Raw genomic sequence first — 26,176 nt, 5'->3', positions numbered from 1 at the left:
ACGGAGGACACGGGGACATGGCGGGGCACTGAGGCAGACGGAGGACACAGGGACATGGCGGGGCACTGAGGCACACGGAGGACATGGGGACATGGCGGGGCACTGAAGCATACAGAGGACACGGGACATGGCGGGGCACTGAGGCACACGGAGGACACGGGGACATGGCGGGGCACTGAGGCACACGGAGGACACGGCGCTGGCCACAGGCCGCCCCGCCCGCGCCACCGCTCCCGCCGGCGGCCCTGGGTCAGCGCCGGGCCCCAGCGCCGGGCGAGCCGCGGCTCCCGCCCTCCGCGCCGCGTTGCCATAGCGACGCCGCCCGGCGGGCCCCGCAGCGGCGGCCTCCCCGCAGCGCGGCCGGGAGCGCCGCGCCGCGCCACCCCCGGCCCCCCGCCGCCCCGGAGAGCTGTCGCTTTAAGAACGGCGAGGCCGCGGCCGCCCCCGCCCTCGCCCGCCCGGCGGCCGGAAGGGGGCCGTGATGCAGCGCGCCCGCCCGCGCCCGCTGCCGCCGCTCGGTCTCTCAGGTAAGCGCGGCGGCTCGCTCGGCCCCACCCCGCCCTCCGCTGCCGCCACCACCGGGGGAGGCGCTGCCCGGGGCGGCGGCCCCGCCCCGCCGGGTGCCCGCGGGCCCGGCCTGCGGGGCGAGGGGCGGTGGGGCCGCCGCGGGCGGGCGCAGGTGCGGGAGGAGCTCGGAGCCGCTCCCGGGCGCCTTTCGGTAAACTCCGCGAGGTGTCCGACCTCCCGCGGGTGTTGGGGACCAGCGCCCGAGCGAGGAGGGCTCAGCGGGGTCCCAGGGGCCCAGGCGTCGCTCGACCCTGGGGCCGGCCCGGGCCCCGGCTTCTGCGGCCCGGGGCAGCCCACGGTGGGCAGGGGCCGCTCGGCGAAGGCGGGACAGGGTTGATGGGTCCCCACAAAACCAGCCGGGGGACCCTGTTTTGTGCTTGGCTGCACTTACCGCTGCGAGTCGCAGCACTTGGGTTTGCTCACTTGTGTGTGCAAGAGCCCATACAGTTGTTGAAATGCAGCTCCGGACAGTTCAGTGTTTTAAGGCAATAAAAAGCAGCGAGAGACCTTTTTAATTAATGCTGCCAGCACTACTTAACAGGGTTTACTTTCTTTGTTAGGCCTTTTTGCCTGCCATCATCAGGAGCAGGCTCCAGCCCCGCTCCTGCTCAAGCCCGGGGTTTCTCCGCAGGTAAAAGGTGACGCTGGGTTTTGTCTCTCTGCGCCGTGGGGGTTATCCCTGCCCACTGCCCGGCCTCTCTGGTCTGCTGGCACCGCGGTCCCTGTGGCCAAACTGACCCAAAGCAGCACCGGGCCTTTTTCTTGTTCTTCTATTTTCCTGTAGCTGGATCAGCTTGCGGGCAAGTTCTTTGTGGCCCTACCAGCAGCTGCTGGGGCTGTGCGAGGTAGGAGTAAGCAGGCAGGAGGGAGTAAACTGTGCTGCTATGGTGTGGAACGGCAGTGTTAGTTACGCTCAGGTCCTGAGATCTGGTTTTTCCTCGCAAGCTTTAGAGTTAGACACTTGTGCTGGCTGATGGTTTCACTTGCTTGGGGGTTTTTCCCTTTATGAAAGAAAGAGCTTTTGATTTTTTTCTTGAGCAGAAGAACTTTTTTCTGAAGTTTTCCTTCTGTGGGAAAACTTTGCTTTTAATCTTTTATTTTGGCTTTTTCTGGTTGATACTCCGTATTTCAGTTTTTTGTTTGCTGGTGCTTTTCCCTTTCTTCCTTTTTGTGCTGGGTGCACTGGTTGTTTCTTTGGCTGGTCTGGCTTCTAAATGTTCTTTAATTGTGGGGGGGGGAGTGGGAAAAGATAAAATATGTGAATCTGTGACTTATTTCATGTCAACTTCTCTAATGGGATCTTTTAAACCAAAGGAGAAGAAGAAAGAAAAGAAAAAGGTGATAAGGTGGAGCTCAGGGTGCTTTGCTTTGTTGGAGGCAGAAAGGGAAAAAAGTTATGAGGGAGTGACTGAGATTTTGTTTCGCTTGTATTTCTTTTCTTCTGAGGTTGAAAGATAAACCAACATTTTGAAACACTTCAGTTTAAAATGCCGAGCTCTTCTTTTTCTCTTCAACTGACTCCTTTGGAAAAAAAAAAAAGTTCTCTTAAAAAAAATGCAGCAATTCTCTAGTTGTGGAGCCAGAAGTAGTGGCGTGTGTGGGCAGAGAGGCCTTGCTGCTCTTCCATCAGCCGTTCCTGCCTTCTCTCTGCGGACCATAAAATTAGAAAGGCTCCGATGTCCATTTAGTCTGATTGTCTGGGTAATGTGGGCTGTCGAAATCAAGAGAAGCTCTTTGTGTATTAGCCGCCATGCCGCTTGTGGCTTGCTCAGCCTGCGGCTTCTGGCCTCTGGTGTATAATTGAGGAAAGTAATTGTATTTTAAGAAGACTTAAATCTATTACCCAGGTGTGTGCTTGTGCCCTGGGCAGATGTCAGGGTGTGTGAGCTTTCTTTTGCTGCTAGCAAGTGATCTGTGACCTTCTGATGGTCGTAGGCTATGGTTTGAAAGTTGCAGCATCTTAAACTTTCAGGAGCCATCCGTGTGAGACCCTGAGGCTCTCTGTCCTTTTCCTGCCCTGGGAATTGCCCAGGTGACCTGCCTCCTCCCCCAGAGCTGGCTCCTTGCCTGTCCCAGGAGCTTTCATCTTTTTTCATTCAATTCACTGTCCAGGAAGACTTTATTTGTTGCATCTTTCCTAAATTTGGTTTTTGTGCAGTGACAAACCTGGCCATGGAGAGCATAGGTCTGTGGTGACGGAGGGAGAGCCAAGAACAACCAGAACTGGGTATAATTGAAAACCGTCAACTTTGCAGTGAAGGAGGATGTTCAAAGCATGTGGTTGTCTACCAAGGCTTGAGGTAGCTCCTTGGATAACACTGAGTGGAGATTTGGATCTTCCAGTTCTAAATAGTCATTGAGGAGAAAATGGCAGGAAGTCTCCTGATTGCCCAAATACTGGGGAGTTATCTCTGCTGCAGTCCAAAGGTGAAATGGCAGCAGGACTGGGTGATTTTTCTCTAGAGATGCTACTTGCCGCTACAGTTCTGCACCATCTGATGTGGTTGCTGTTGTCCTGAAGATGTCCTAAAGGGACTTCAAAATGATTGAAATGTTCAGGAACCGGTGCTTTGGAGTGCTCTGCTTGCTCCCGGTTTCCTGACCTTTCCTTTGAGGTGGCTGTTTCCTGGGGAGTTTGGCTGCAGTGGGGGTCTGTGCCCTGGAGGCACCAGCGATGTCCCGTGAGAAGGCTTTTGGGTAACAGTAATAGCCTAGAGCCCCTGCTGATGGGAGACCAGCGCAGAGAGCAGCATGCCCACCCAGGTGATGCACTCGGGAAACAGTGCAGCTGTGCTCTGAAGCTCTCCTTGTGGCAAGCCAGGCCCACTGGGATGCTCTCGGCTGGGCTGAGACAGCAAGACGCAGTTAGGGGCATGGGAGAGGCCTGGGCATCTGGGAGGAGAGAGTAATTCGGAAAAGAGGCAGATCTAACAGGGAGCAAATGCCCACCGCAGTGGTAAACAGCACAGACAGAATAGCTGCTTCTGCCGGGCACGCCCTGGCTGGATCAACTTTAGGCAGTTTCTCCGTGAGCCCGTGGGTGAAATTCACTGTTTCATTCCCCGAATGTCCTGCCATCCCCTGGGGCTGTTTGTATCTGCTGGTGTTTGCCAGACGTTGCCTTGAGCTGCTCTTAAACTGCAGCTGTTTTTGCAGGTTCCCAGTTACTGCACAGTTGTTCTTACTGTGTTTATTTTAGTGGTTATAAACTGATTTTTAAAAAGGAGTTGGAACTTGAGCCGGAAAGTCTCCTTTTTCTTCTTCCCCTTCGTGATTTGGTTGAGAAGCTGCACCATAGGAGGTAGCAGCTGAGCCCTTCAATATTGCCCCCCCTTTATGCTTTGAATTTTCTGAGATGTAGTTTCCCAGGGATTCGGGGGTAGTTGTCCTGTACTTTGATTTTAGTAGCTGACATATTTGGGGGGGTGTCTGCTCTTAATCTTGTAAAATTAGGAATTTGGCTAGGGAGTAAAAAACTTGAAGGAGACTTTTCTTCTCATAACATTTTGTTTAGCCTGAATGTTTGCAGTCAAAAAGAACTATGTGTTTCTTTTTCTTAAAGACACAGAGAGCAAAAAGCTTCTTTAGGGCAATATTTCAAATTGCTGTGAGGTTCAGAGTCGCAGTTGGAGCTACAAGGTGTCACTATTGACCAAAACAGTTTCACCGTGACTTTATCCTCCTGCATTGTACAGGGCAAAGTCCCTCACGGTGATTCTCATAGTGGTTTCAAGAACTATGGGTTGAGGTGTAGATAATCTTTTTAAAAAGTACTAAGTAGCTTTAGTAAAGAGACAAATTGAGGGAGAACCCAGTACAGTTAACTTGATTCTCTGTTCTCATGGTAATAAATGTGTGTTGCCTTTCCACTCTGATCTCTGCTTCCTTCTGTTTGTTTCATAACAGTTACTTTTGCAAGTTGAAATGAAAATAGGTGCTGGAAGTGGTGAATAATCACTTCGCTGGGAATAATCCATGTCTGGGAAGAGCCAAGGTTTCAGTCCTCCTCATCTCTTTTGTTAGAGACAGGCTAGCTTTTATTTCTTTTTTTTTTTTTCTTCCTCCCTCCCGTATGCTGTGTTGAACACTGAACAGTGATTTCTACGCAAGAATTTTAAGGAGAGTCTTTCAAAGTACTTGAATGACCAACTAGGGGCAGCTAAGAAAGGGTTGCCCGGGAGATGCTGTTGAGAGGAGTTAATGCATGGTGTGACAGCTTTCATGGAAGAGAGTGAAGAAAGGCAGGATCGTGATCTGATCTTCCCTGCCTCCCCTTTGGGGTGCAAGAGTGGTGGTTCTTCTGAAAGCTCAGGGGATGCAGATGTGACTGAGTTTGTGGGCACAAGAGTCACGCTGCTTGTTCTTCTCACCACAGTGCTCCTTCTAAAGGAACAAGGTGCAGCTGGCCCTGCAAAGATGAACTGGGAATCAAACGCTGCATTTCATTTCCTATACTCTTTGCAGTGCTTGTGCTTCCCCGAGGTTTTCACTGGGAGAGAAAAGATGTTGCCTTGTGGGGATGTAGCACGGGGAGGAGTGTAGGGCTTCTGGATGCTCCTGCAGCATCACCAGGAATTTAGGTAAAATTATGTTACATCACTTTAAGCAATCTTGGGGTAAAGCTGGCTTTCCAGGGAGCTTATTGTTTGTTCCCTTACTCCTCTTCAGAGCCCCCGCTGTACTGGTTATTCCTCTCTTTGGGTGCGTGTCTATGGTGCAAGTGATAATTGTGAGGAAATGCTGAAATACATATCCAGAAATGAAGAAAATATTCTGTCTTATGCATTCAGATCACCACCGTTGCATGTTTAATGGATTGCTTTTCCGGATGCTACTCAACTTGCAGCTCTGAATTTGTTCTTGCGCTCTTCCAGCGCCTGCTTAAAATGAGTTTGCATAAAAATGAGTGCTTTCGGGCTGTGGAGAATGAAAACGTGATGCTCCAGTTAGGTGTTGGCAAACTGTCCTGCTGTCTGGAGTTGTGTGGGAGGAGAAATGGTTTCTTGGTTGTGTGACCCCAATGGGGAGAAGAGCAGCTGGTGTTTAACAAACTGGTTAAAATTATATAGGCCCCCAAATTCTCCAGAGACATCTCTGCTTTCCTAGAAGCTTCCTTTAACAAGCTGATTTCTCAGGCTGATTGCTTGCAGATGAGATCATGCAGTGTGTTTTGCAGGGAAAGAATCTGAACTTAGACTGGTGAGCCAGAAAGTTTTAACACACAAGTCACATGCCCAGTGTCCTCATGGCACATACAAAACACTAGAGACTGCAAAAGCATCCGTCTTCAGGACGGCTTTGTGCTCCAAGAGCTTTCTGAATATAAAGAATACCAAGGGATGCTCTCAAGTGCTGGGTCCTGTTGCTTGGACAGCAATGGGAGATAGCAAGGAAGTATTTCATCTTTTCTTAACTCTGTTTCTCTCTTTAGTGTGTGTGGTGTTGGGATAAGCCCAAGTGAGGGAAGGCTCTCATCTGCCTTAATTCCACAGACGTTTTTCTGCTGGCTTCAGCAAAGGAATTTATGTAGAATTGATGATATTTTTGCTGTTAAGGCATGAGAACATACTGAGCAGGAAAGACTTGATGTTAATGTTCTGCTGCAGAGGGAAGATCCCACCAATCTCTGGTTCCTCTCAAAAGGGACACTGTTCTCCATTTCTCTCAATGGCAATTGGGTTAAGCTGTCCTTAACAGAAAGCCCTCTTCTTCCAAAATAATCACAGCCATGGTTTAAGAATGTTGAAAATTAAGCAAAGCTGTTCTAAGGTGATGTTGGGTGATGTTCCCAGCATAGGGGAGCAAGCTGAAAAGTTTTGTTGCCAGTAGCTGTAAAGTACAACCTGTTCTCACAGCAAGGTGGAAAGGTACCTCACTGATGCCAGGGCCTCTTTGTGCCTAAAATGGTTTCTTCTTCCAAATCAAGGCGGCATTAGTTATGCAAAAATAGATTGGGGGGGAGAGTTTTACTAATAGTGATTATGGAAATAGGAACCACTTGTTCCCAAAATAAAAATTGGAGTCAAACTGGAAAGGGAAAATTTCAAATTCCAAACCTGAAATCTGCCAATATTTTATGCAACTTGAAGACAGGAATGAATAAAGCACGCTGCGTTAAAACCTCCTACCACTCCACATCAGTGTTCTTCTGCCTGTAGGGGAGTCTCATTCTGTGGGTCACTCCTGTGAGCTTTCTGAAACAAATAGTTGGAAGTAAATCTTAGAGGTGAGCACAGACTTGGTGGTATTTTTTTTTTTTCCTGTCACTATGCTGCCTGTCACTTATGCATGTCTGCTCCATGGGAGTTTATCAGAAGCTCTTTCCAATGCGTGACTTCACACAGGTACTTTATAGAGGTGGAAAGTCAAGCAGACGAAAGTGGAAAACACCTATACGCAGGCTCGTAAAACTTCGTTTGGCATCCTTGTGAGTGTGTAGTACAATACAAGTGAAATATCTACTTTCTATGTCTTATTATTTTATTCCTTAGATAAAATAGTTGTGAACATAAGTTGCTTTGGTTCCGTGCCCTTACTCACTGGCTAATAATCCCAGGATGCTTCTTTTAATGAAAAGGACTGGTAAAACATGTGTTGCTCTGATGGATTGCCGTGAGGTTGTATATTTTTTCATAGCAGCTCAACCATTTCATTCTTCACGCTGCTCCTGGATGGGATCCTGCTGGGTCCGTTCACAGGCTGTCTGTCCACCTGGACACTGGCTGATGATCACCCTGGGGCCACCGGCTGGGTCAAGCAGTGTGTACACATGGAGGTGATGATCTCTACCCTGAAGAGTGCTGCTTAAACCTTGTTTTGTCCGTGACTCTTCAAGTATGGAGTTGTTAAAACACCAGCCCACTCAGAACTAATGCTTGCAGAATGCATGAGCAAGGAATTAAACTGGGTGGAGTTGTTCCAAAATTTGGATTTGGGGCCTGTCCGATCCTAACGTAGCAGCTCTCTGGGTGTTTGCTTGGAAGGGCTCCCAGCATGGATGATGCTCTCCTGACCTGATTTGACTTCCCTTTCTCGATGCCTGGGTACTGTGCCCAAATCTGTCTGCAAAGCTCTGCAGTGCAGAGCTCCGGTGCCTGATGAACCTGAAACAAGTCAGCTCCTGTCAAGAGATGGTAGGGAGATGATCAGCTCATATGTGCCGTGGGGGATGGAGGAGAGGGCGAGAGGACAAGAGGAGGCACACACAAACAAAGTAAACAGTTGTGCTTCTTCCCCAGGACTGTCGTACGTCCTGAGTCTGCCAGCTGCAATTTGGAGGCCAGAAGAATAGGGCGGGGTATTTTCTTCCAACCAGATGAATTTATGCAGTGAAAATGAGAAGTTAGTTCAGTTTCTCTGGGAATAGCATTTAAGGTGTAAAAAAGTCCCACCCATGAATAATGAAGAGCTGCTGAAGAACGAGCAAAGACAGAGGCAGAGCCTGCAGAGCACACTGCATTTGCAGCTCTTTTTCCTTGAAGGATGAGAGTCTGGGCATGGTTTTGTTGCATGTATCATTTGGTAGTGGTATCAGTCATTTGTGTTGCCTTCTTATGGAGAGCTAAACTAGCCAAGAATTGGGCTTTGTTCTCCATCTGTACTACTGCTATGTTATTTCACTTGTGCTTGTTTGTTTCCGCCTGTCAAAAAGCAAAAAAACCCAACCAAACAAAAAAACCCCAAAACAACAACCAAAAAAAAACCCAAAACCAAACCTGTAGCAGAAACAGTTGGAGTACCAGTATTCTCCAATATGAAAATGTCAGCCTCTAATAAGTGCTTTTCACTAAGCTCAGGGCTGTTTCTTCTGTTCCTGACAAGCTGTCACATCTTCATGCTGGGTAATGTGATCTTCCAGGAATGTTTATCTTTTGTTTCTGCATTTATAGTGGAGCTGAGCTTGGGGTGCTTGTGAGAACATGTGCAGCATGAGCCTCCAACGCTGTGTTATTGTTTGGGATGAGGTGTTAGCCATGTGTGCTATGATTCAGCTGCTGAAGAGAACAAATCGGACTAGCAGAGCTAGCCATGCAGTGAGCTCCCTTGCTGTTTCCCTGGACAAGGGTCCCAACACTGTTAATTAATCTCATGGACTTTGAAAGTGTGTGTGTTTTGCATTTGTCTGGATTGTGATGGATATTATTCAAATAACCCAACTTCCCAAAGTATCCTTCCATCAGTTTGACGCCATCCATCTGCATACTTAGCTAGCAGCAATCTTACATTTTCTCTCATGCTTTGGGACAACCTGGATGGGGCTTTATTGTGAGAAAATGAGCTTTGCTGGCCAGTGCTATGTGCAGAGACCGTGGACAGACAGCTGGGAGGAACGGCACTGATGGCAGTTTCTCTGACGGCCAGTGACCCTCTCTCATCTCAGCGCCTACTGCTGCTTCCCCATCACCCTCCAGACAGAGCACCTTGTGTAGACATGCTGCCTTCTTCCCGAGGACTGAACCCACCAGTGATTAGATGTGGTTCAGTCTCTGCTATGGCATTTTTCGGCCTCATCCCAGCACTGGAAGGGCACCAAATAGCAGCAGTGCTTCTGAGACCTCCCTGGAGTAAAGACTTATAGTGGGAAATGATTTTTCTAGTTGCTTCTAACGTCTTGAGAGCTATTGGCTGTCTTGTTTTTAACCTGTATTCTTGGAATTATTGCAAGCTTTTGTATTTGAATACATAGCTGAAGTTAAATGCCAAAAAGAAATCTCTTATGGCGGGTGTTAATTTGTGCAAGGTCAGGCTGATGCAATGTACTGACCCTGCGATACATCAAGGCATAGATACCGGTACTCCAGTATCCCTACCAGTACAGAATTAGCCCTGATTGTGTCAGTGCCGACATCTTTGTTAACCAAGCTTTTAATACAATCTAGAAAGATCTTTTCTGAAAAACTCGATGCAAGTCTTTCACAGAACTGTTTGCAATAATTGTTCTGCCTGTTCTCATTTGCTATCGCAGAGTGATGGAAATACTGGTTGGAAAGGACATCTGGAGGTCTTCAGCCTGACCTCCTGCTTGAAGTGGGACTGTCTCCAGCATGTGATTGACTCAGCCATGGCTTTGTCTGGCCAAGTCTTGAAAACGTCCAGGGATGGAGCAGTGTACCATGCCGGATCAGCTTTTGTTTGCTTTTGCTTGAGAGTTGTACCTAGTGAACCATCTTATAGTGTGGGTTATGCATTTAGGTTTGAATTACCTCATCCTGCAGGTTTAAAAACATTTAAGTGAACTGTTAGGAAATGTCCCAGTAGGGCTAGTAGTGTAATGTGTAATGTATCTGAATCCTCCTGTCTTTTCCGTGCTAGTATGGGAAATATGAGCAGACCGTAGTGCTGTTTCTGCAGGAAAAGGCAGGGATCCTGTTAGGTGGTTTTCTCATGTTTGCAGGGGGTATTACAGGTGAAACAGTGCTTGTAGGACATGTCCCATTGTTGGAATGAGTGCATGGGTATTTTCCCCTCAGTATTAGCTGTGGTGTTTGCCCAGATACGAGCTAGGCTTTTCAGGAGATGCAGGATGAGGATTGCGAGCATCCCTCGCCCTGGGGCTGAGTGTGGGATCGGTGCCGGCCAGCTGTGCACCCAGGCTGAGGCCACACATACACAAGGCATGCAGTTGCCTTTTATCTACCCTCCTCAGCCCCTCACAATAGGAAGAGAGGGTTGTCCCCGGAGTCTGCTGCATTTATTTCAGAAAAAATACCAGGTCATGAGATGAGTGTGCGTGTTGGAGTACACATCTGTGTTGCCCATCATAGTCCTGAATATTAATGGGAGCAGAACAGCTCTCTACATCTGAGAAGTAAACTTGCCTTCAGAAATGCCACAAGCTTCTGGACGCAGTGGGTGTCCATGAATGGCACGTAGTCAGGCCAGACCAGAGGCCTGCTGCTGTGTCTGGGCTGGGCTGGATTTCTTCAGACAAAACTGCAGATTGCAACACCCTTATACTTACTTAGGCCAGGGGGCCTTGCTTGGAAGGGAAATGGCTGAGATGCAAGGAGCTGCTGAGGAGGTGGAAGCTTCCCTAGCCAAGACCTCGTTGCTAGACTCAAATCTGGCTGCATCCCTGGACTCTGCATCCCCTCGTGTAACGGGGAGATTCAGAAATGATGTGCGTGCTTCACTGGCACTGAAAATGAAAGCTCCTGTGGGCTGGTCGTTTTGGCACTGCCTTCTGCTCTGGAGATGGATGTTTTATTCCTGTTAGAGTGCAAACCAACCGTTGTGTCAGATGAGTCTGGTGGTGTGGAGCAAGCAGCAGTGTCCTTGGGTGGGTTACGAGTTCTTGTTCATGCTGTGCAGAGGGGCCCTTCGGTATCCTGCCCGTCTGAGCTGCACACCCGAGAGCACGCTCCTGCCTTTTGTTTCTGTACCTGAGCCAGCAAAAAGGGCTGGGATCGTGGGCTTCTGCAGTCTTCTGGTTATTTGAAGATGATAGTTCTTGCTGAGGAATTGCAGAAATGTGGTGACTACTGTTGTCAGCTGCTCTCTGCCTGCTAGCTTCGGACGAAAGTGCAGAGGTTAGGTCTGGGGTCGTACGGCCGGAGGGTCCTGGAGCAACAGCTGTACAGGACTTCAGGGGTGTTGGCTGGAGCCTGGCTTTGACTGACAGCTCTTGTTTTCCCACCAGTTCTTTCATGCACCACGTATTTTTGCAGGGGTCTGTCTTTGTGCATTGCAGGCGGAGGAGCTGTAACGGCATCGCTGCCATAAGCTGAGCTCTGCCCATTTGTTGGTTCAGTTGGTTCAGTGTCCCTTGCTGGGAAAAGCAAATGGCTGGTGCTGAGTCCCTTCCCACGTGCTGTTCCTCCTTGCTGAAGCTTATAGCCAGTGCTTATGGTTTGCTTTGGCTTTCTGCTCATATTCTCCATGGCTCTGGAATAAAATCTTCAGTGAAGGAAGCTTTTCTCTGAGCTGAATTTGGAATTAATACTCAGACATTGGTCTTCTCAGGTCCCCACAGCTTGTAGTTTTTGAGGTGAAATATGCCAACACAGGTTCACCTGGGAAACTTCCGGGGGAGAACAACAGACTTGGGGAAGTATCACTGCAGGTGAGATAGCAGGGCTTTGTCCCCAGCAGTCCTGGGACCTGTGCAGCTCTGCTTGTCAGAACTCTCCTTACGCCGCCTTCCTTGCTCCAAACTCGTTACAGGGATGGAGGGCAGAAAGAGCTGGCCTGCTGCAGTGGTGGGGGAGGAACATGTGAAGGACAGTGCTCAGGACATTAGATATGATCTAGTGCTTCAAGAAGAAAGGTCAGCTTTGAAAGAGGCCTTGTGCCTTCTGAATATATCAACTGCTTCTAGGGATTAGATGTCAGAAGCCCAGAGCAGAGGCTTACTAGCTCATCAGTGATTCTCATCTGCAGTGCTCGCTGTTGCAGGACACTGGAGGGTACTTGGCTCATTGTGCAGATGAGAGCAACGCAGAGAGGCTGGAGACGTCCTGCTTGGGCTGGTCCCAGTGTCCAGGGATAGGGAGGGATGTCTGTTTGCAGATAATGGTTTTCTCTGCCCCTTTCTCACAGTTGCGTCAGCAAAGATGGCCAGGGAGAGTGTTTACAAGAGTGTCCTTGCTGAGCGCAGCTCTGTGCCAGCAGTTTACTTGTCTGGATGACGTGTGCACTGGGGCTTTGTCATTACAACAACTAAAGCTAAATTGATCTCGTTCCACTTGTTCTGACCTGAGGGTGTAAGTACTGCTTTCCTTCTCTCTACTCTCATCCCCATCTTTGAGGCAGCCCATGATGTAGTAGCTGGGGACCATCTTGTTTAAAAGACAGGGCAAATGGGAGGCTGCGGCTGTTTGGATCTTTCCTGGTAGTGTTAAAGCTTTGAGTGAGATTTCGGGGGCTGGGGAGGAGTCGTCATTCCTCCGTTACCACCTCCCCAGCCATTCGCATGCCTGGGTGAGGGAGCCGTGGTGGCAAAGCGGTGCTGAGGCCTCCTCTGCTTCCGTGTCCCAGCAGGACAGGGCTTCACTGAGCAGCTGCCCGTGCGCCCAGAAACAAGCAGCTTGGCTCAGCTGCAGAACTTTATTTGTTGCGGGCATGAGGATGTATCTGTCCCATGGCTGGACCAGAGGTTGTGCTTGTTTTAGTGGTTTAGAAAGTCACTGAGGGGCAAAGGAGACATGGTACTGCTGTGATGTTTGCCCTCTTGAGGACTCTTGTCATCTCTCTTCAGAGCAGGAAAGGCTTTCTTGGCATGGGGTGCGAGTTGTGTGGTGGAGGGTGAGTGCTGCCCTTGCGCCCCGTTGTCTCTTACACTTTTTTGGGAAGGGTTTGTCCCACATCAGGTGTCCGTATATGTCACCGCGTGCGCTATCGTGTCATCTCTGAGTCGTCTTCTGTTATCCTACAGCTCTAGTCAGCACCTTGTACGTAAGAGTGGCTTGTCGGTGTTTCTCGGAGAATGTCACACATGCATCCCAAACTTGCCCCCTCCGCTGTGCCAAGCTCTGTCCTACTTCCCTCTTTTCCCAGGTTTACGGCTGGAAGTGGATTTATTTGCAGTGGAAGGATGATACTAGCAGAGCTAGGCTGAGCAGATGTTTCAGCTGGGGTAGGGTGGGAGTGAACGTTGTCTAGTTGTCTTCACCTTAGCATCAACCCGCTCATTGGTGTTTGTTCGTTTATTTCTCCCAGTGCCACCTGATCACGCAGAGGCTCTGGGACAGCAAAAGGCAACTTCCCGATTTCAGTGTGAACAACTCACTGATTCATCACCCACGAATTTCAAGTTTCTGCTTTGCTGCTCAGCACAGCAGGTTATTTTTAAGCACTGGAAGAAAAAAACTGGTTTTAAGCCCATTGAAACACTTTTGAGGCATTATTTTCTATTTTGTAAGACCACCTCTTATCTCTTCTTAGAATGCTTTTGAAATACTTTTGGGATTCATGATACCATGTAGATGCCTTAAAAGCAGCCAAATTGTCCTGCATTGGGATAAACAAGCTTTTGTGTCTAAATTTTTATATGGAATTTAGTATCTGCTAATGGGTCTTCATCTATGAATTTGTCTGATCTTTTCCGCAGCCAAACACAGTCTGTTGGAGAAACTGTAAAAATGCCAGCCCTGGCCTGAGCTGGTTCTGCTCCCTCGCCGTTTGGAAACCTGCTCGTGCTGCAGAAAGCTGTTCTGTGCAAAACCAAAACAGGGTCTGTTGATGTTATTTCTAGTCCTTTGAGAAGATGACTTACTGGTCACATGTGCTGCTATGAGGTCATTAGGAAGTCTCTCAAATACACAATTTGAGAACCGATGATGCTATTGCAGAAATATGCTCCCTCTGCGATGCGAGATGCAAAACTCTCTGAAGTACTTTAGTTTGTAATAGCTCTGAGTGGGATCTGTTATTGTGCATATTTGGGCTCATTCCAGTGAAAAAAGGACTGTTTACTGCTTTGCTTTATCCCTAGATTGATTAGTGAATATATACCGTAGGATCAAGTTACATTTCAGAGGGCATCCAGCAGAGAGCCTATTTCTGTGTTGAAGTGCTGAAGGCAACAGTGAGTCTAACTGCAAGATCAGCAGTTTTCTAGCAGTGCTTTGCGCCTCCACGGCACCATCCTTCCCCAGGGAAAGGAGCTCCTCAAATCCATTTGCAAGTTGGGCCATTGCTCTTCCCAGTGCCGCGGGGGAATGGGAAGCTTTCTCTAGACCCTTGATGTTGCTTCTGTGAAGTGCATCTGGTTTGATACTTGTATTGATGTCTCTCCTGGACTCCCTGTTCCTGGATGTCAAGAGGTATCTTCTGCCACAAACTGCCCTGTGCCCTCCAAAGGGAATCCTTTTGATCCCAGCTTACCCCAGAGGCTTGTGATCCAGCTTGGTCCCCACGCATCATTATGTTGACAGGGCAGGCATCCTTCTTTTGGCAGGAGACTGCCTTGCAAGTGTGTTATCTGAATCAGTAACACCCTCTTGGAGTAGGGCTTCCCGGGCAGGGAGAGGTCTCATGTCTTTCCACCTCCACCCTACTGCAGGTCATGTGTTTCTGTCCCAAACCATATATGAGCCTTAGGGATTGTCCCATCCCTCTGAGCTGATTAACACACTCAAACATGGAAAAATTACCCAAAGGGGGGAAAAAAGTAAATAGCTTTCTGTTCTTGGTACAGAGGTGGATTGTGCGGCTGAGATGGGGTAAGGAGGCAGGGAGGAAGATGGGAGCGAGGCGGCATCTGACTGCACATACGACCATGTCTTTCAGCTCACAGCTGTATTTTCCAATTGGGGCTTAGTGTGGGCACAGCGTGGTTCATGTCTGCTTCCTTTTTTTCTTTTGAATACCCAAAATACCTGCTTCTTCTGTTGATGCTTTGCTGTGATTCCTGCTTGAGGCCTGGTGTAGCATATGGGAGTCTTTGAAGAATGGGCCGAATTGCTGCTGTCTCCACTTCTCAGCCTCCTGCTGTGGAGTCCCCGTGAGTGTCATTCCTCACTCCGGTGTACAACACTGGCATCCACTTCCCACCCCGGCCCTGCTGTCGCAGCCCTGCACTGCTGGCCCCAGGAGGATGCTTACCCCTGCTGGGGTGTCCGAATGGGACATCGCAGCCCTTCCCTTGTCGGACAGCTTCCTTGCAGGAGGCAGGCCAGCACCTGCGTTTCCCAACGGGCAAGTCAGCAAAGTACTTCTGCTCTTCGGTCTCCCTCTACTGTCATGGTCCCTTCTGCTGGTCCCCTAACTGGGGCCTTATACCAGTGACTGCAGGTGATGTTCCTCTCAATTCCCAGTGGCCTTGTCACCCAGGTGAGCATGGCCCCAGCCTGCTCCAGGGCTCCCCAACGGCCACAGCAGTAGCTTTGCAGCAGAGCCCGGCCGTGGGCAGGGGCGGCAGCCGGTGCTTGAGGTGGAAGGGCTTTGCAGGGCTGTGCAGCCGAAGAGTGGTTTTGCAGCCCTGTGGCTGTGCCCGGCAGTGGTGCCTTACTGGCATGTGTGGGTGGTCTTCCCAGGGTGCCCACAGCCTGCTGGCCCCCGTGGCCATGTCAGTGGCTCCATCTGCTGCGGTCCTGCTTGTCCTGCCAACATGGAGCCTTAGCAATGTCACCTGCCCGTGAGGTTCCCACTGTCACCCTTGGTAATTATCTCCACCCAAGTGCCACATTCTGGTATTGAGTTTTGGATTTTCCCTCTATTTCTATACTTCTAAGTGAAAAGGAAGTGAATGTGATGTCGCTCAGCTGTCTGACAGCTGCAGTAGTGAACTTCACTCCTGTGGGACCCCGACCCAAGGAACGCAAACAGGGGTGAGCTGTTGCGATGAACATGCGTTGAGCCCCGCTGTCACTGCTGGTCTCTCCCTCATCCAGGAAAGACTTTGGAAGTCCAAACGACTGAGAAGTGCCCTGCTCTGCTAGCTGGTTGCAATAATCCCATCGGCTGGAATTGTTTAATAAATGACTAGTTCTGTCTTTGCTTTTTACCTTTCCCCCGTGGACGACACAGGCTGGTGAATGAACGTGAGGAGCATGGTGTGGCGATGCCCTTGCTGGGATTTTTCCTGCGAGCGCAGGCAGCTGTGTTAAACAAGAAGGTGCAAGCTGGCTGTGCCGTGCCGTGCCGGGGCCTGGCTTGCCCCTGGGACTACACGGGCCCTGCTTCCTGAGCAGGAGAGCTGCTTTATGTTGTGGTTTTACTAAATGAATTCAAAGCTTGGCCTTCCTCCAGGCGCAGTCTGGGCCAAGTGCCAGCGGAGCAGCCCCTGGGGAGAGCACTGGAGCAAGGAGGGGCCAACAGCAGGGAAGAGCAGAGGAATCCAAGAAGGCAGATTTGCCTAGAAAACAGCTCTGTTTCCATCTGCTCGGTCAGGAGTTGCTATAGGAACTGGGATGATAGAGGCAGGGCCATCTCCTGGGCCTGTCTGTGTGTGTGGAGGGAGGGAGGAGGGAGGAGTTAGTCAAGTTTGAACATATCATGTGTGCTGGTGGAAAGTTGCAAGGAATGTCGAAACTACAGCCTGGCTCAACCTATGGAGATCAAAAGAGACATGGCAGTTGTTCCCTGTGCTCAGCAGGCTCTGGGCAAGGCAGGTAGGGTCCTTCCAGCTTAACTTGGCTCTCAGCTTGCGATCAGCTCTCCTCCTGTGCGTTTCTGTCGTTGGCTAAAGCACAAACGCCTTTGGAGACTTGCTGGAAATGGAGGGGGGGTTGTAGAGGTGGCAGCGCTGGGAGGTGAAGTCTTTCCTCCCTGGGCTGGTAGGGAGATGGTGGCTCTCTGCGCCCTGTTTTTCCTCCCGCAGCTGCGGGAGGGTTCACAGATCACGGGTATTACCGCAGCGTTGCATGCCCGGGGCCCTCTGGGACCCACGGGATCTTTTGTTGGGTAGAAATGTGAAGCTGGATGGTGTCGTTCTCCCAGACAGAAGTGGTTTCTGATGCTGTGGCTCTCTGGGAAAGCCATGGTGTTTGAGCTCTCAATCAGACATGCTTGCCTGAAATGTTTCAGGGCTAGGGCTGAGTCAGATATGCAAAAACTGGGGCTGGCAGCGAGTTGCTTGTGGACGGTGGGAGACTGGGGGGCACACGCTCCCTGCCTCCGAGCCCCGGCGGCTCCTGCCCCGCACAAGTTTTGTGGCTGCGCGTTGCCTGCGTTCGCTCACCTCTTCTCCTTCCAGGAGATGCAGACCTCCCTGTCCCTTCCTGATGCACCTACTGCAATTTTTGTCACTATCAAACTTTCTCAGACTCACATTTAGTGTAAAACACAGGAGTATGAATATGCAGAAAGCTGCTCCTGACAACCTGTGTTGTTAGGGTTAACCATGGGGCTCTCCAGTAGCAGCCCTTCCAGATAAAATCTGATTATTTCCCTGGTAAACCCATTTTTTCAGGGGCTGAGAACTTTCCAAAATAGCCGTGTTTCCACCGGAGTGTTCCAGGGTCGCTCACTGCTCTGCAGGTATTTATTTAATAGGTTTGGCTGAAACTTCATCTTCTCTTTTTGTGTTGCAGAGGATAATCTCTGCTAAAAAAAAAAAGGTGGGTAGTGTTGTTTCTCTTTTTGAGAAGCTGCACAATAAGCCGTGGAAAACTGAAATATGATCTCTATACACAGACGCTAAGCTTGCCAAACTGGGTTAGATCACAGCCCACCTACTCAGGCACCCATCTTATCTCAGGCAGCGGCTGCTTGGCACGTTGCACATGAAAGCCCAAGAGCTTGAATGCAGACAAATGTGGAATAACCTGCCTGTGTAGGAGATAACTTTCTGGTCACATTAATTACTGGTTTGCTTATGCCTGGCTGGATGAAAATTTATATCCAGTGTACTCTTTCTTTTACTCTGCTAATGGAATCGCAGATGTTCTTATTATGTAGATCCACTTCCAATATTTTATTGAATTACTCCCACATTGCTCTGTGGCAGTATGTCCCAGAGGCTTAATGGGCACGGTATGCAGTGGAATTTCATTTCCTCAGTTTTAATTTGTTGTTTTTTTAATTTCAGTTCATTTTCAATATAGAAAAGAGGTAAAGGGGATCCTTTTTTGGTCTAGGCATCATTATTTTACGTATTTCTTTTTTTTCCCTCATCTCTCCTTTTTCTCTTCTCTTTGCCTCAAACAATTCCAGGATTTTCCTACAGTTACCTGCCTTCTGTGTAATTGCTAAATCTTATTATTTCTCTGTGGGCTCCTGTTTTCTGGTCTGTCTTGAGAAAATTTGATCAGAATCGGCCATTCTGGCTTTCCATGGCTGTGAAATGCTGCTAGAGCTTTTTCAGTGTTCTTGTCTTTTCCTTTGTTTATAAGCAAAACATTTGGTTTGATTGCTTGAAATACATTGCAGTAAGCAGAGATCTTCTCTGAACTGTCTGTAGTCATGCTAGGTATTTTGCGGGAACATTTAGTTAATTGAAATTTCATCTCTGTACATGAGAAGTTAAGTTTTATCTTGTAGAGTTGTACTAGTAAATAGTAAACCCAGCAGAACATGGTTAGACCTCCGTGGAAATCCTCACTGGAGTCTCCAGGCTTGATGCAGCGATTTCAGCTGATCTGTAAGTGTTGCCACTCACTGCTCCCATCTTTGCCAGGCACTTTATAAATTAAACTTTAAAACCACTTTGTGTAGTAAACAAAGTTTGCTCAAGCAGAATGTAACAGCCGTGTGTACCCAGATTTTGCTTTCTCAGTTGTGTGCACTGATGCACGTTCTGCTCAGCCTCTGAAGAAATGATACCCTCTGAGGACACAGCCTGCCTTGACCCCTCTGGTTCAGGCCAGTGTGCTGTGGGAGGGCAGTAACACTTTCCACTTGCTGCTTTTTGGTATTTGGAGTTATTTCATTCTGTGGAATGCAGTAAGTGATAATAATTTTTGCTTCTTTCTGATATTGGAAAAGCTTCCTCCAGTTCGGTATCTTTTTGTAGATGCATGACATGGCTTTTCACGCTTAAAAACATTTTTTTTGGTAAGGTTACAGCAGAGCCAGTAAGTGCTCCTCAAGCTACGGGCAAGGTACATGTTCCAGTGACAGGTGCACTGAATTTTTGTTCTATGAATACAAAGAGACATTTTACTCATTAAAAAAAAAACCCTCATAAAACGTAGCTTTTGTTAGTATCAGCATTTCTGCTGTGGTTTGATGGAAACTAGATTGCCGGCTAAAGTAGTAGATGTTCCAAAGTAGTGTTTTTGGTTTGATTTTTCTCTGAACCATCTCTTAGAGTTTGGCTTCCACCCTTGCAAAAACCAGCAGCTTCTCAGCTTGGTGCTGGGTACTACGTGCTGCTGTATGCGACTTTCTTTGCTTCCCTTCAGGTTTTGCAAAGAGTCTGTCCCCATGTTTTATCTTTTAAAAAGAATCCTCTAGGAACATTTTGCAAAAAAATGTTGTAGATAAGTAGCTGTTACTGTAAACTAGGTATTCTGGAAGGTAGGCAATTAATAAAGAAAGCTAAAGATGGCTGAAAAAGCATAACAAATACATCTCAGGGCAGTGAGAAATATTTTAATATCTGTATAACAAAATAAATTTCTCGAATGGTGTTTATATTGTTGGGAAAGGTTAAAAAATCTAACTGATCGCTAATAACAATACTGAGAAGTAAAACGTTTCCTGTGTTCAGGGAGAAGCTGGGTGATGTACTCTCCTTTATGAGGATATCGAAATACCTTCTGTTGCACTGGTAACGAGGGAGGGTGTTAAACGCAAGATAACATTTTAAAGTCTTTGAAACTTGAACAAGATTGGAACCTGTTTGTTTAAAACAAATTGGCAAAGCAGCTTTCTGAATCCTGTCTGTTGATGTGTAATAAATCTGGGAAGACCAAAGGAGTTCCAGAGGTCTGGGAAAACATAAATGTTGTGGCAATGTTTTAAAATAGAGTGGGAGCAGGTAACCAACAGGCAGTTGAGACTAACTTCCATCCCGAGCGAGATCTGGGGAAGCTAGTGCATTAGTAAATCAATGTCAAATTAAAGAAAGAACATGCTCAGTGATCCATGTGCTCTGATGGAAAGCAGATCACGTCCGAAAAGTCTTCAGATTGTGGTTTTTAATGAGATTCCTGTACCGGTTGCCAAAAGTAACTGCGTTGACATCATATACCTGGATCCTGACTAAGTTCCCTGCTGTTGACCAAACGCTGCTGCTCCCGGGAGGCAGAAGAGGCTCTGCTTTGGGAGCAGGAGCGTGTCAGGTCCCTGGGGCAGCTCCTGGGCAGAGCAATGAAGGCAGGTCCCCCTTGCCCTGGGTAGGGTCTGATCTCTAGCATATCTTTCATGCTCTACTAGGGTGCCTCACCACTGCTGGTAGCTGGTGGGCTCTGAGCGGAGAAACACCCTCCTGAGCAGTTTTGGTGGTATCTGGTCTTTATTTGCTGTTAATGTAATGTAACCAGTCCCTGCCCCCTTGCTGTGCTAAGGTGGCAATATCTCAGTTTCCATTTCGCCGATCAGTACTATGTTGAATAAGTTGATTTAGAAAGTGCCACCTGCTATGATACCTCTCAAAAATAGTTACCAGTGGGAATGTGATCCATGCAGTCCCTAAAGAGAGGGCCATGGAGTAGTGCTTCAACCATGCTCAGGCGTCAGTATGGGACGAACTCAAGTTATTCCCTAGTTTGCCCATGAAGAAGCTGGTGGGAGTCATAACAAAATCTGCCCAGAGCTGTCCCACTGCCTGGGCGGAGCCTCGGTGGTGACTTGGGAGAAAATATTAAGTAACTTAATACTGAAATTTGGCTTCACGGAGGAGGTTGATGGAGCCAGGGTGGTTTAGTCAGGACAAGAGAAGGCTTTGGGATACCTAAGAGCAGGTTATCAAGAAGACAGAAACAGGCTTACTGAAGTGTGTGGCAGGAGGGTTGACAGTGATCATCGACTGAAATAACAGGAGGTTCTGCCTTGGCATAAGGAGGGGTGAAGTTTTCCCTCTGCAGACAGTCAAGCAGTGGAAGAGGTTGTCCAGAGAGGTGGGGGAGCCTCCATCGTTGGAGGTTTTTAAGACCCAGCTGGACAAAGTCCTGTGCAGGCTGCTCTGAAATTGGTGCTAACCCTGCTTTGAGCAGGAGGTGGGATTAGATGCTCTCCTGAGGATCTGCTCCAGCCTGAATAATTCTGCGACTCCGTAACCTGATCTCCTTCTGAATGCAAGTTTGAGTACAGTTAAGTAAAAGGTTATGGTGGAGCCCCTTGAGAATGGGGAGGGAGGAAGGTGGTTTAGATTGAGTGCTCTTAATACTCCATCTGTCATCTGTGTGGTTAACATGTCATATATATGGTTGCTATGTGAGACTCTCGCAGTGGAAGATTGTAGGTCTTGAGAGGACTATTGCTAACTTGTAGTTGATATGTTTTAAGGATAGTTTAAAAAAAAAAGTAAGCAACCTCCTCAAAAAAAAAAAAAAAGCTGGAGAAAGATACTAGTGTATGGAATAGAGTGAAAATGTCAATGTGCCAGGTGCTCTCTGGTGCCCGTTCTGCATGGGAAGGAACCTCTGGTAAGGGACGGTGGTCACTGCTGCTTGGGCAAGGAGAAAGGAGATAATCGGAGCTTTTCATTTGTGCGTATCTTCTGTTCTGCCACTTCTGCCCTTCCTGCATCATCTATCATACAGAAACAGCGGGACTGGAGGTTGGAGGCTGCTCCTCAGGTGGGGGGACCTGTATTTTGGAGGGCTTGCTGGAGTGCAGTGCGGTTCCCCCTGCCCCTGGGTTTAGGTTTAGGGTTCCTGGGGGATGGTGTGTGGTCATGACGTGCCTGGCAGGTCTGCCTGGGTCATGGGAAGTACCTCCTCGTTCCTCTGTTGAGATAAGCCCAGAGTACCCTTGCCCTAGAGTCAGTGGGGGAGTAGCTGTGTTTTTGGATTAGCTGAGCTAAGAAGCACCCGTTGTTAGTACAATGAATTGCATTTCCTTATCTTTGGCTTTGCCTTTTTAATGGTTTCTAATTTTGGCGTGGTTACTTTGATGGATTAAATTACATGTATTCATTTATCCCTAAGTCTGGTTTTGTGACAAAAGTGCTCTATGCAGTTTCATAAACCGAGGACACCCCACTCCTGTGGAACTGGCCAGCAGGCAATGAGAAAATGCTGGAGGATTTGTGGGTCTCAAACTCCTTTGCAAAAACACCCGTACCTCTCTCTGGGCTGTAGGTAAGATACTCCTTCATGCTTGGGTCCATGGGCTGAACCTAACCTCCCAGTGTTAAATAGCTATGTCATTCCAGTCATGGCTGACTGGAATACTGTTTTTCTCCTAAAATCTAGCGGGAGTAAGGTGTCACTTTTTTCATAATAGCCCCCTTAGATCTTTGGCTACAATGTGGAAAACAAGGTTCAAACCTTCCTCAGCCTCAGGGCAGTCCTATCACCCAGCCCTCAAGGGGGCGACCACAAAGTACACCCAGACCTCCATATTCCCATTCTTTTGCCACTGCCTCAGACCCAGCTCTGTGGTGTCCCTGTCCCCTCTCCATGTGCCACTCCCACATGTTGTGGTCCCTTTCTTAACCCCGTGTGTTCTTTTGTGTATCTTGTGGTGACAGGTCTCCTAATGTCACCTCGAAGATAACGCTGTAGCCTATTCTTGTCTCACTTTTCCTGTTGCTGTGTCTTAGCTCTCTCATGCATCTTCATTAACCCAACCCTTTCACGTAAAATCTGGTTGCTTTTATCTATCCAGACATGTTGCTGCTCTGAACATCACTTTGTGGTGTCACTGTTCCTGCCCTACATCCACCACCATATTCCTAACATTGCCATGGGTTTATGCTCTTTCTGGCCATCTCTGTTGGTGCCCATATTGAAGGACTCCTGTTGCAGCCTTGTGCTCCATGCCAGGATCTTGCCGGGCTTGCCCAGCTCCCCTGTTACTGTGTTAATTTTTGGTGTCACTGTTTGCACTTCATTTGGCTAGGTGCCACCCATGTGTCATGCAGAGACCTCTCCCCATGCTACCTGGTTGACTGAATCTAAGGATGGCCATAGAGACCACGCTCCAAGTTCACCTAAGGGAAGACTTGTTGCTGCCTTCTCTCAGGGCACCTGCACGTGCGGCTTGGCTGTCCCGATACTGGTCCCATCCATTCACCCTCCAGCGACTCTGCTGGAGTGGGTGGCTGTCTCCTCAGGCCAGCAGCCCTGCTCTGCTTTTTCCAATCTTATGGCAGTTGGTTTCATTAGAACATATTGCCTTTCCTTAAGATTATTGTCCCCGTGCACTCTTAGCATGATGCTACCCGAGTTGCAAAGGCAGAATTTTTATTAATGGTAAACAGGAATGTATAGGGAGGAGAAGACTGGGGCTTAAAAGCCCTCTTAAAAAAACAAAATTGATACCAGCAGCAAGAAGTATTTGAATTGTAAACTAAACAAAACGTTTTAAGAAGTGATCAGAATCCTTTCTGCTAAGCATTTTCATCAGTGGATTCTGTCTGGTCCAAACTGGAGCTGCGTGGGCTGTAAGTCTGTGCTCCAGGGGAAGACGGCTGGGTTTGGGGTATCTCAGATTAATTCTGAGGCAGAGAGAAATGTTCCGCCATCATTCTGGAGCCAGAAAAATGGAAATCACACTTTCCAGCCTCTATTTCTTCACGCTTCAGATATTGTCCCAATTAGTAGCTTTGCTGTTTCCTCCTTGAATTCCTTTAGGAATGCTAGGAGATACTGTCCAGTCCTCCTGACTGTTCCTGAAGCTCTTCTGAGGATACTTTGATTTAGGATAGATCCTCTTGTAATACATACAGAGTGCATCATACACACAGCTATGAGTCTTGATCATGACTATGGAGTTTCTTGGCACGGTGCTGGGCATCTGTAATGGGATTTCTGCAGCAAACCTTAAGGTCCCACTCCAAGGTAATGATCTGCGAAGGAACCAGTTAAAACAAATGCCTGTTTCAGTTGCGATCTAGAGAGGCTTGCAAACATGCCAGACCTCCGTAATGGATCTCTGGAGGGAGAACAGTACCTGGAGGAGCTCCAAGTCCCACCTTCTTCATGCACATCACTAAAGAATAGCTCCCTCCTGCGCCCACTGTGCCCAGCGCTTTTGCTTGCAGGCCCCATGCTGTGCTGGGGACAGCGCTGGGTCACAGAGAGCTGTTTCTCTGCAGAGGGATGGATTGGCTTTTCAGACATGGTGTCTGCTGGGTATATTGGGAAAAACTGCCCTCTTCTGCATTTCTTAGTGAGTTTTTCAGCAAGTAGATTTTTTTTTTTTCCACTCTCACAATGATTGTAACAGGATTTTATTCTCCTGCAGCCAGCTGTTAGCAATTAGCAACTTGATCCATTCAGTCCTGAGAACAGAGTTTAACACTTTCTTGCCTCTGTGAGGATGTTGCTAATCCTGTTTTTGCTGGTTTTGGGCTTGTACTGTAGTTTTGGCACTTTCTGTCTATGTGTGGGCAGGTCAGGAAGAAAGGCATGAGTACAGCAGGGGACTCTAATGCGGCTGAAAGAGCTACAAAGAAAAGTATCGAATCGTCCACCCCCCAAAAAATCATTAGGACGATGATTTCTGAGCGGTTTGTACAGAGGCTTGTATTTAGTAGTATATTCCAGTGAGTTCTAGCACTTGGAAGTGTGCAGTTTGGGAATCCAATCTACTACTAGCTGAGATTTAGACTCAGCAGAAATCAACATCAGTAGTTCTTCAAACAGCGGTTTCCGGCAGTACGGGCACCTCTCCTGGGACTCCCAAACATGCACTTCGGTGGTCCAGGACTGGGAGCCAAGTCTGGTGGGAAGAGCAAACCCAGCACAGCCTGAACCCAGCTGCTGGGGTCCCTGCGTAGGGCTGAACTGCTGGAAATAGTTTGTCACTGCCATATACAAAGGTGAGAATTTGTCTCACCAAACTGTGGCCACCTGGCAATGATGAGGCTGGTCTAGGCCACCCATTTAGGTTCCTTTTGTTATCAGTGGAGATAGACACATCCCGAGAGGATTCATCCTGCTCATCTTGGACGCTCTTTAGGCGAGGGCCAAATTCAAAGCCAGCTTTCGTAGGCACAGAGCTGCAGGCAGGCAAGCTCTAGAGCCAGCTCTGAAGGTTTCCTTTTCTCTCCCGGGCGCCAGGCTGGCCTCTATGGTCACATCTTCCAGTTTTGGCTTGCAGTTGCCCCAAGCCACACCATTTTTGCGTGACCTGCTGAGCTCCACGTACCCATCAAGTCCTGGGAAGCCCCCAGTTCACAGGGTACTGCCTGCAGGATAGGGTGAGACAGACAACTGTCTGAGCCACCCCAACCCGTACCTTTCTGCCAGTGCTTGTTGCTGGCTCAGTGGCAGGAGCTGACGTGGTGCTTGGGCATTTCTATGTGACTTTCCTTGTCCACCCTCCACTCCATTCCTTCTTCCCTCCTGTTATCTTTTACATTCTGATCGCTGCATTCAAGCGGTTAAATGATGTGAGTGGCTATGTGGCAATACGATAGGTGTGATTTAGAACAGAGCTTTGCATAAAACAAATGGGCACTTAAATTATGGTGTTTGGTCTGTACCTGGTCAAATGAGATAATATTGCTGTTTGTGTTACACAGCACATTATTTGTCATGACTTGCTCGTGTGTCATTTTCAGAGGATGAGAGAAACTTAGCACAACTACTCTATTGTCAAAAGCCAAAATCCTTATGCTAAGGTTCAGCTTAGTACCTTTCACTTGGGGTGGTAGCTGAGCCCAGCGGGGCTGTGGGCTCTGTGCTGATGGCAGGGGATGGGTGCTCCTTTGTCTCTGTGCTCCACTGCAGGCAGATGCCTGGGCAGATGCCTCCCTGCTGTTGATCCTTCTTTGCTGGGCTTTTGGATCAAATGAGAAGCCAAGGCATCTGAACACTTACAGTGATGTCTGGGGTTGCTCTCCTTTGGTTTTTTGCTTCAGTAGCAGGCCCTGGTTCTCACCTAGCCATGTACGACTGCTATTTCAGTGCTCTCTGGCCACCCTTTCCCTTAATCCTGGCCATGTAACAGAGGGAAATCCCAGGGTGTTTTGGTGGGTGCTAGCCTGTGTCTTTACAGATGCCTGTTTGCCAGGCTCTGTTTCTAGGCTCTAAAGGGGGTGATGAGGGCATGGAACATATGTGTGCTCGTCTTCTGCCACCTGAGGGCTCCAGTACAGTTGGCAGCTTTT

General features: G+C 48.5%; 1 protein-coding gene across 1 annotated transcript in view; it reads left to right on the top strand.

The window, feature by feature from the left end:
* The first annotated feature begins 351 nt into the window (after window positions 1-351).
* LOC142091358 (discoidin domain-containing receptor 2-like) overlaps window positions 352-26,176 on the top strand; it is a 61,843-nt gene continuing 36,018 nt past the window's right edge. Inside the window, exon 1 of the mRNA XM_075170476.1 lies at window positions 352-527. The gene's annotated coding sequence lies outside the window, so the exon portion shown is untranslated. The remainder of the gene's footprint in view (window positions 528-26,176) is intronic.

This window comes from Calonectris borealis, chromosome 21 (assembly GCF_964195595.1).
Source record: "Calonectris borealis chromosome 21, bCalBor7.hap1.2, whole genome shotgun sequence".
Classification (NCBI taxonomy): Eukaryota; Metazoa; Chordata; class Aves; order Procellariiformes; family Procellariidae; genus Calonectris; species Calonectris borealis.
The sequence above is the reverse complement of the archived record's forward strand: the minus strand, read 5'-3'. Positions and strand labels throughout refer to the sequence as shown.